Source organism: Anolis sagrei, chromosome 1 (genome assembly GCF_037176765.1).
Source record: "Anolis sagrei isolate rAnoSag1 chromosome 1, rAnoSag1.mat, whole genome shotgun sequence".
Lineage (NCBI taxonomy): Eukaryota > Metazoa > Chordata > Lepidosauria > Squamata > Dactyloidae > Anolis > Anolis sagrei.
Window position 1 is genome coordinate 255,486,226 of NC_090021.1, and position 10,641 is coordinate 255,496,866.

Genomic DNA, 10,641 nt, shown 5'->3' on the forward strand with positions numbered 1-10,641 from the left:
TGATGATCCATACTCCAAGCAAGGGAAGGATACTTCCTCTATTCTTCTTCTGCCATGAGTGCTGTATATGAGATCCAGTGGTTTTGGCACACTGAAACAATATCTGTGTTGTGTGTTATTTTTCAGTCATGGCAATGCTAAGGCAAACCTATCATGAGGTTTTTGAGACTTAAGAGTGTACAACATGCCCAAGGTCGCTCAATGGATTTAATGGCTGAGGATTTTATGCCTTCAAAGTCATAGTTCAATGCTGAAACTACTTTGCCTCCATCTGTAGAAATATCATGTTGCTTGTGCTGTCTTGCGGTGTTGACCATAGTGCTCTTTTTTTCCACCACAGGCTTCTAAAATCATCAGACAATTTCCTACATCATTGCCCTTTATTCTAACATGCTTCTCTCTCTCTCTCTCTCTCTCTCTCTCTCTCTCTCTCTCTCTCTCCTCTCATTCTCCTTTTCAAAAAATACTTTCCAGGGCATTATTTCTGACTCAGCACCACTGCTTGGTATAGTCTTCTCTCTGCATGAAACATCCTAGTTGTCTGTCCCACTTCCAAACAAAAACGTTTATACTAAGCCATAGCTTGAGTCTCCAAGGGAGGCTATTTTGGATTATCCCTAGCACAAGTGTCTAGAGGATTGATTCTTCTGATACACCTATTCAGAATAAAAACAGCCTGTACTATTGTAGATAAAAGAGAGAGCTGAAAAGAGTGAAGAACATAACAGTGCATCATGTAGACAAAGACTAGAGCATTTGTAGCACAATTACATTTAAAACAGCTCCCAAATTAGTAAGTGCCTGTTCAGAGGACTCAAAGAGAAAGAGAAAACACCAAAGACGCCATGCATTTCTTGAATAATTCAGAAAATCATTGGCCCAGTTCAGCTCTAATCGTAAGTGCTGATCCAAATTTAGTATTACAATGTGATTAAGTTATAATTAACTATATCCCATTGACTTCAACAAGCCTACTTTACACATTACTTAATCGGGGGCCAGCCCACAGGGTTGTGTGTACATGAGAGTGTAATGGTCATATTTCAGGATATTCAATAATTGTATAAATGTCTAGCCATGAAGGCAAACATGCCTTAAAATCAAAGTGAGTCTTCTGGTTTCTGCATGGGGGAAACAGCCACAAGTGGCTCAAGATATTTTGTTGCCTGAGATGATTAACAAGATGGTACCACATTCTGTGGTTAGACTCAAGACTACCACACGAGGCAGGTACAATGGCATTGAAGCTGGACTGTTACCTGTCACATTATACTGTGCACATCCCATTCCCAGCCTTCCTCCTGCCCGTGATTTTCTCATCACTTGCTATTTATGGGTAAAATTAATCAATAGCTCCCAATCCCACAATGTTCTTGTCACTTGGTGTCATTACGAGCAGTTTGGTGGGTTTGGTTCAGCTGCTGCTGAGTGCTTGGAAGAGTTCAGTTTGATCTGCCCTTTCAAGTAACATTTCACAGGTTACAGAGATTATTGGTGAAGTTCTGCTGATATGAGCAGCAGCTGAGAATCTCTGCATAAAAGGGGGTCTCTTTGGGAACAGTAATGTTGAACTATGACACCTGTATCTTGGCTGTTACCTCTGGGTTGGATCTCGATACCCAGACCCTTTTCTTATGAACTCTGAATACATGTGCCTTTGAAATTTGGGACTTGGTATTATCTCAGCTGTGTGCTATATTTCTGTTCTGTAGTCAGACCTTGAAAAGATTCAGTGTTTAAACCCTTTAAGTAAAAGTGATTTTGGCATATCCTGTGTTTGTTTTGGTTAAACTTGGCCCCTGTTATTGGGTGAGAGCCCTGGAACATGACTCCTGCCTTGGTGCAATGAGTCCCTTCTGCTTCTGTGCCAGCATGTGTTGAAACGAGATAATGACCAGGCGGGAGGCAGGGTGTAGAGGTGAATGATGATGACCTTTTATTGTTGTCTAAGCACAGTTTATATATGTTTTGGTGCTCTTCAGCAAAGTCTGCATAGCAACAGTGGGGGATTACATAACTGCCAAGCGATTGGTTAGACTCTTGAGGGTGAGGTAATCTACAGGTGAGGTCAGCTACAGGCGATGTCATCCTTCCTGTCTTCAAGGGTAATGTCCATATATGGTCAGTGGGGTAGGAACAGTGTATGTATCTGGGGAGTATGGCCTGTCTTTAGTCCTATGTCATGATGTCCTGTATACTTGGCCAAAATGGTGTGAAGCATTAGTGTCAGAGGACTGAAATCCGCCATGTCCACATGGAGGTATGGTGTGCCAATCCCTCTGTGGTACATAGCCATTTTTGCACCTCTGTATTGGGGACACAATGGTGTCTCTCTTGCATAAGGGACATAATAATGTCATCACTCCTTCACATCACTCCTTCATCTCCCCCTTTTTTGTTTTTTTTAACAATTTGTATGTATAAAGGACATCATGTTTAGGAGGGGCTTATAGGGGCCGTGACTGGTAAAGCTGTCACAGGGAACTGTTTTTTTGTAGTCGACAGGAAGTCAGGTCATGTATTAGGATATCACTTTGAGGTGGAGGGGAAAGGTCAGCAGAGCGTGAGGCTAGCAAGAAGCTTATAATAATGGGCAAATGTAGCAGTAGCAGATTATTATATAGCCATCAATAGTTGTGTAGAGTAAACAAATTGGATAATAAAAGTATTATCAAGCAGGCACAGTGTTTGGCTAAATATGTTAAGCTAACTCTTTTAAAAAACAACATGCATAAATATTTTGCTGAAGTTATTTGTGAGATTTGAAACAACACATAGAATAGACTAGAAGGTGAATGGGATTTTGAAGGCCTTGGTGTCACGTCATCTTTCCAGAGACAAATGTAGTGAGCAGGAATCCAAAGCGCTTGATTTAAGAAGTCAATGACAGAGAATGTGCGTTTGAACAATGTTGTCAAAAAGCAAGTTGTGTTTGTTAAAGTTCATAGGTTTATGACAGTTGAAGCAGGAACTCTTGGTTCTTGGCAGGGGGTTGGACTGGATGGCCCATGAGGTCTCTTTTAACTCCTTGACTCTAGGCGATGAGGGGGGCTGGGCCTTTTCACTCCGGATCTGGCAACCTGCATCAAAGGGAGTAGAAGGGGGTAGGGAGAGGGAAATGCTTCTGGATCCTGGTAACGAAAGAAGAATCAGATAAAATTAAATTCAAATGATTAATGGTAAATAACACGTATAGGAAGGCCATTGGGAAAGCCTTTGGAAAGCGAAACCCAAAAACGAGCAGGAAAGAGGCCAAGGGGTGACTCCCCTTTCCTTTGTATGTGAGAAGAAGCAGATGGTTTTATAGAGGTATGATTTGAACGCTCAGCAATTTTGTTTTGTGTGGCCATCGTATGGAATGTTAAAGATGTGTAGGAAGAGTAGAACGTTGTAAGCGTAGCGCTGTAATAAGAGGGTTTGGTGGTAGTTTTTATTGTAGGAGGGACCCTCATGAATGTAAAGGTATAAAGAAAGTGGTTGAGAACATGTTGGTGTGTCTTGTTTTGTGAGGGGTTAACTAAATGTAACCAGAGAATGTGTCTTTGACCAAGGCAGAAAATGTTGTATTAAAATCTTTAGGGAATGTATTTTGAGCAATATTATGGGTAAGTGGTTTTAATCTGTTGAAATATATGTGGATGAGTGAGGGAATGATCAACAGTAAAGCTGTTGAAAAACTTTAGTGAGTGTGTAATGAGAAATGGATAATAGGTTTTGTAGTTTGAGGATGAAAAGGTAAGAGTTTTATAGGGCTGTGTTTTGTTATAGAGGAAGGACTGTGGTAGCTATGAATCAATCAATCAATGATTTATTATGGTCTTTGACTAGCACAGTATAGAATGGGTATCGGTGTGTGTAAGGAAGGGAATTGTAGTTTTTAAGTATTAGGCATGAGAGCAGAATGAAAGCATATTTAAAAACATCTAATAATATCATATAAAAGAGACAAATTAAAAGCATAAAAACAGATTAACTAAGCATAAATTGAAAAGTCATTTTAAAATAAACAGGAAAAGAGGAGGCGGTGTGTGTATGAAATCAGAGCTTAGAGCCTGGCCGTGTCGGCTTAGCTGTCTCCTGTGGAATGTATTGCCCCCCTTTTTGGGCAGCGCGTGTCAGCTTGGAAAAGGGAGAGACTCTGATGGATTTTAGTGTCTGTAAGGTAGATATGATGTATGAATAAAGCAATAAATGTCTGGTTTTGAGTATTGTTTTATTAATGTTTTAAATGTGGGTAACGAATAGGGGTGTGTGTCTGTCTGTAAGAAGTGAGTGTTGATTTTATTTAATGACAGAATGTTTAAATCTAGTGAAAGCTGAGATCAGATTTTTAAAATGTTGATAGGTAGTGTGTTGTGTTTGATAGGGCATGTGTTGTCAACTAATGTTTTGTAAGAAGCGTGTTTTTATGAAGGTGATTTATCTGTAAGCATCAGATGAAAGGCATGGAAACCAAGCATGTAATTGTTTAGGTGTGATTAAAATTTAAGATTGTATGAATTGAATGTGAGTTTTATATATAATTAACCCTTTGAAACGAAAGGGACAAGAAGCTTTGTGTGTCAAGCCTGGTTTAATGTTATTGTTGGTGGAGTTTAGAATGTGTTTTAGTTGTGAACTATAGATTTTAAGAATCACAACTCTTGATTATGAAATCAACACCAACTCTATCAGTATTTAAATTGTTGTATATGGGTATGTGTATCACACTTGATCAAGCAAATGAAAGTCTGTTTTGTATGTAAGACATTTTTATCACAATTTAAAATAATGGTAGCAAAATCATAATTATGAAACAATAATAACAATGAGCAAAAATTATAGCTATGAAATAGCAATAACAAATGAAAACAATCTCAAACAATCTCTCAGTTGAGGGTTAGTATAACATAAAGAACTATCTTTATCAAGGATAAAACTTAGAAAGCTTTTTTATCAAAACACTCTTTAAAAAGAATGAGGATTTTCTATTGATCCTTAACTGTATATTGTGTATGTATTAATTCTGGAACTTCTGATTGAACAGAAGTTCATTTTGAAAACCATTTTGTAACAAATGTTTATTTAATGACAGTATATACGGGAGCTTTATGTTTTGCTGAATGGAAATGCTTTAATGTTGTCTTTTGGAGAGAGGGGTTGTTAAACTGTCTTATCAATGATGTATTAATCTGTGACCTGACGGTCTGTCCAGACGTAGTATAGGCACTGTTTATTTATGTAACTCCCCCTTTAAAAGCATGTGTTTTTTCAGACTCAAAATCTGGGAGGTGAATTATGATATTGATGACTGTTTGGTGATCAATGTCAGGTTTTTCAACCGCCATTGTTGCGGGATTGAATGTCATTGTTGGGAGCTCTGGTTGGCCAGCTGTTTTAGTGAATGTGTCAGAGCCATAAATTAGATCTGGAATCACGGCTGTTGTGTTTTGAATGTGTTCAGTCGAGGATACAGCTTCCTCGAATTCTGCCATGTCAAGAAGGGTTGTGGTGATGTTTTCTCGGCCCCCAGCATTCTGAATGGTCTGAGGAATCATGTCTCTCAGTGGCTGGGGCTGTAAAAATTTTTCAAGACTTGGCTGTTTATTTTGAAGAGAAGTAGAGGGGAGATTTGGATCGGCGGGGGATGATTCAAAAGCAAAGACACATGAAGGCAGGATAGGGAGGGCTAGCTGTGAATTCACACAAAGAGAAGGGGAGGCTGGCTGTGAATATCCCATCTCGAGCGGGATAAAAAGAGGATTTATGATCTGAGTTGGGAGAGGTTGATTCGTGACCGGAGCCACGGGTGGGCAATTATCTGTCACTCCCAGGAGAGTGATTGTTTCACAACATTGCTTCCACAGGGACAATTGTTGAATTGTCCCCTGGGGTTTTTCATGAAAGGTTTGACCTATTCTGACCCAATCCGATGGGATCAATGAACCTTGTTCTGGATACCATAAACAATGATACCTGATTTCTCCAAGTAAATCTTCTACCTGGCCCTGATTTACTTCAAAATACCCTGCCTGTCTTAACAACCTGTACAGTTCTTGTGCATGCCTCAGCTGCGAAACTGACATACTTAATCCCATAACTTACGATTTGTGGGAGTGAGAAAACTCACTGAAGGTGCGCACCTTGTAGCTATTCCAGCGGTAAGCATGGGATGCCTGGATCTTATCACGTCGTCGGTCACCAGATGTTGAAACGAGATAATGACCAGGCGGGAGGCAGGGTGTAGAGGTGAATGATGATGACCTTTTATTGTTGTCTAAGCACAGTTTATATATGTTTTGGTGCTCTTCAGCAAAGTCTGCATAGCAACAGTGGGGGATTACATAACTGCCAAGCGATTGGTTAGACTCTTGAGGGTGAGGTAATCTACAGGTGAGGTCAGCTACAGGCGATGTCATCCTTCCTGTCTTCAAGGGTAATGTCCATATATGGTCAGTGGGGTAGGAACAGTGTATGTATCTGGGGAGTATGGCCTGTCTTTAGTCCTATGTCATGATGTCCTGTATACTTGGCCAAAATGGTGTGAAGCATTAGTGTCAGAGGACTGAAATCCGCCATGTCCACATGGAGGTATGGTGTGCCAATCCCTCTGTGGTACATAGCCATTTTTGCACCTCTGTATTGGGGACACAATGGTGTCTCTCTTGCATAAGGGACATAATAATGTCATCACTCCTTCACATCACTCCTTCAAGCATGCCAGCAGTAAAGCAATATCAGACTGCAGGATTATCCATTCCTCTCCCTGCTCCTCACTGTTTTAAAACTGTCAGTTTGCGATTGCTTCATATTTTAAATTTTATATATAGTTATAGTTGCTTTTTTTCAAAATGGAAATTGTGAAATTGCTCTAAAATAAAAATGAAAAAATGGAAATGTGGTAGTACAGAAGAAGGGATTATGGGGATATATGTAAGTATAGTTGCAAAACTGCCAAGCTGGTGCAATTAAGAGAATGAAGAAAGGTGCAATATTGAAGATGCTCAACTTGGTATTTATCCACTATCAATGTCAATGGGGCTGTGGTGGAATAGCAGGTTTGTGCAATGAAGTCCTAACAATGTAGTGTCTTTTATCAATGCTGGTGTTGGGAAAGAGTATTTCAGTTCAACTGCTGTGCCAAATTAATTTACAGAACCTAGAACAAATTTACATGCCTTACAGAGGAACAGCCAGGATGCTGACAGCCCTGTGCTTCTACTGTTTGGGACAACCAGAAAGGAAAATTAAGTTAAGCTAAGATAATGCTACCAAGCATAATTCAATGTGCTGGTTATAAAAGCTCCTTTATGCTATTTGGGCAAGGGGGTCACACAATCCCACCGCTGTCCCACCAATTAGACTAACCGGGCAGATGGCAATATAATCAATCAAACCCTCTAACCCCAATTATAAAGGCAGGCTTATGGCTAAACCATATAACTGGACAGGGGCAAACAGATCCCAACACTGTCCCTCCTTTAATAAGGAATTCACACCACTTTGGCACTTAGATAACACTTGAGGGGATGTCTCTTTATTTAAACCTTCGCTGCCACCATAAGAATAAATGAACAGGCACCCTCTAGCTATTTAAGATGTTAAAAAGGTTGTTTAAAACACCACCAAGTATTGTCTATTAAAAGGGCTTCTTTATAAGAAAAACAGATGAGGTTGAATTAAAAAAGAAAAGGGACTAAATCCACAAATGGCACTTGACTCAGGCTTAAGTTCAAACAAATACAAGAAAGGTTTATTGAATAGAAGTTACAGAATAAAGCGAATGCAGTTGAATAGGCTTGGCTGTTACAATTAAAGTGTTCTTGTTCTTAAAAGCGTAACGGTTGCATAAGAGAATGGTTCTTTCTTGGTTACAGTTCCTATTACAAAACCCAGCTATTTCTTTCTTAAATAGCTGTAACTAGTTTGCCACAGCCTCCTTCGCTGTGCAAACTTCAGGCAAACTGCCTATTCTAATCAGGAACCCCTACAAGCTTCTCTGATCCCACTCTGACTCTAACATCAACCAGAACTGAACTGAACTGTCTAAAAAACAGCTTCTTACTTTCCCTCCAACAGTCTAACTCCGCCCCCCTTTAACAAACCAATCCTGGCTGTTTCAGGGCTGGCCCAGGCCTAGGCCACTCCCCCTCTCTGAACTGGAGCTTTTCCCTAAACCAAAATGGCTCCTGCCGCTCCCTGCCAGGCCTTCTAAGCTGAAACTACCTAGCCTGTCTCTCCTAGGCCCTGCCACCCCGGCTGGCAAGGTAAGGGATCTTCACACTGGTCTTAACCTTTAAAGCCTTGAACGGTTCTGGTCCAGATTACCTGTCTGAACGTATCTCCTGTTGTGAACCATAATGAAGTTTAAGATCAACTGGAGAGGATGTGCTCTCAATCCCACCACCATCACAAACGTGACTGGTGGGGACAAGAGACAGGGCCTTCTCAGTGGTGGTCGCTCATCTATGGAACTCTCTCCCCAGTGACATCAGATTAGCTACCTCCCTCCTGTCCTTTATAAAGAAATTCAAAACCTGGTTATGGGACCAAGCATTTGAACGATAGAGGCAGCAGTCGAGAATAAGACTCAAGTGATATGAATGACAATGGACTGACTCGGACTTGGATTTTAAACCTGCGTGATTTTAAACAAATGCCTTATTAATGTAATGTTTTAATGAATTGTTTTAAATCTTTTTTATGAATGTGGATGGACTGAACGAGTGCCTGTTGTGAAGCTGCCCTGAGTCCTCCCTTGGGAGTGAGAAGGATGGGGTACAAATGTATGAAAGACAAGCCCCAACGTTGGCAATCTTTAGGAAGAGCCTGAAGACCTGGCTGTTCCAGTGTGCCTTTCCAGATTAGGAAACTCCTGGCATCATGTCCCAAATGCACTTTAAAGACCAGGATTGTCTGCACATTGCACCTACCTCCTGTCAAGTTCAGCACTTTTAAATTCTGTCCATTACATTTGGCCTGGCCTTTAGGTTTTAAATGCGTCATGGTGTCATTGTTTTTAGTGTTTTATTGTTTTGCTTGATGTTTTATTATTTGCTTATGAGTTTTACTGTTATATTTGTATGTTGTTGTTGTTGGCGGCCTTGGCCTTTGTAAGCTTCATCGAGTCCTTCGGGAGATTTTGCGGGGTATAAAGATAATAATAATAATAATAATAATAATAATAATAATAATAATAATGAAATAAACAAACAAATAAATAATGCCTTGCCTCCATGACACAGGCCAAAACAACATTATGATTTAGTAAGAAAGGATCCCCATAGGAGATATTTCCCATGATATAACTGGAGTTGATTTTTTCCCCCTAATTTGCATCAGATACACCCATTGTTTATTCACAAGGACTAAGGAATATGTCTATGGATAACTGTATCAACTATGTGATGAAATTGAATTTCTTCTGAAGTAGGGAACAAGAGGGCTCTGTTTCCTCTTCCTCCTCATAGCTAATCTTCAGCTCCAGGAATGGCATCCTCCATCACATTTGAGAGCAGCAGAAGAGGGCAGGATACATATGTGGCACATATAGCTGTAGAAGGGAATGGTTGCAGGGTTTGGTAGAAACTGCTTTGGGAATGGCTATGATACCTCAGCAATGGGTTTCTTTTAGCAACAGTTGTCTCAGTTTGTCTGCTGATAGAAATTGTAGGTTGGATTCACCCATTTGTATTTCTTTCAAGTGGAATTACCAAATTTTGGAAGATAGTCAGGGAAATTTGCCTGCTTCCAGAATGTCTGTAAATCTGTGCACAACTTCCCTTGATATTGAAATCTCTTTGGAATAAACAAGACATCCACGAGTATGAAGAGCCCCAAAGCCACCATTTCCCATTTGATTTAGGAAGCTAACCAGGGCCAGCCCCCAAAGGATGAATGATAGATGTTGTAGGCTATTCTTCTATAGAAGGAACTGCCAAAACAACATTTGAGTATTCCTTGCCTCAGAAAGCCCTGTGAAATTCATGGGGTAACACTAGTTGACAAATGACTTGCAGGAACATATGCATACACATGAATATTCAGGGCCTGTTTTTTTTAACCAGTGGGAAGATGTAAATTTAGAGTAAAATGCTGCCATTTCAAAACTGATTTCCAAATGTTCCTCTTCCCTTGTTGGTTACTATGCAGTAACCAACATTTGAGCTAGCCACCACTTGCTAGGCTTAGATCTCATTTAAAGGCAATAAATTGCCCATTATTTCATCTGTTACAGAAGCAAATTAGACCTCATCAAAATTCAAGGAGGTATTTTCTGTGGGCCATCCATTAGGCAACAAGAGGCTAACTGAGTCCTTACACAATCTAGTCTGAATAAGACAATACTGTACTTCTATTGTGAAGAGATGAGAATCTCAATTGTAGAACGATCATGCCATAAGTGCAGTCCGGGTATCTATAGTTCCTAAATCAAGCTTACAAATGCATGGATAGGCCCAAGGGATTAAAGTCAATTTGGTTTTTATTCACACTGGCTTTTCCTGTATTGATGGACTGAGGCAGTAATGGAGTAATGTAAATGCTGAGTAATTAAAAATGTGAGGAAGCAGGAAGTTCTCCTGGCTTGTTCACCAGAAATTGGACAGAAATTATTATTTATTTCTCATTGCTGATGCTCATGCACTTTGTTTGGATTTGTGT

The 10,641-nt window shown here is 40.1% G+C and overlaps 1 long non-coding RNA gene across 1 annotated transcript; it reads right to left on the bottom strand.

Annotated features, from left to right (window-relative positions):
* Positions 1-1,913: 1,913 nt before the first annotated feature.
* On the bottom strand, positions 1,914-6,691 carry LOC137095809 (uncharacterized). The gene is made up of 2 exons (XR_010908932.1): positions 6,085-6,691; positions 1,914-3,131 (listed from the first exon to the last, which is right to left on the bottom strand). It is a non-coding gene; the product is annotated as an uncharacterized lncRNA (long non-coding RNA).
* Positions 6,692-10,641: the final 3,950 nt, after the last annotated feature.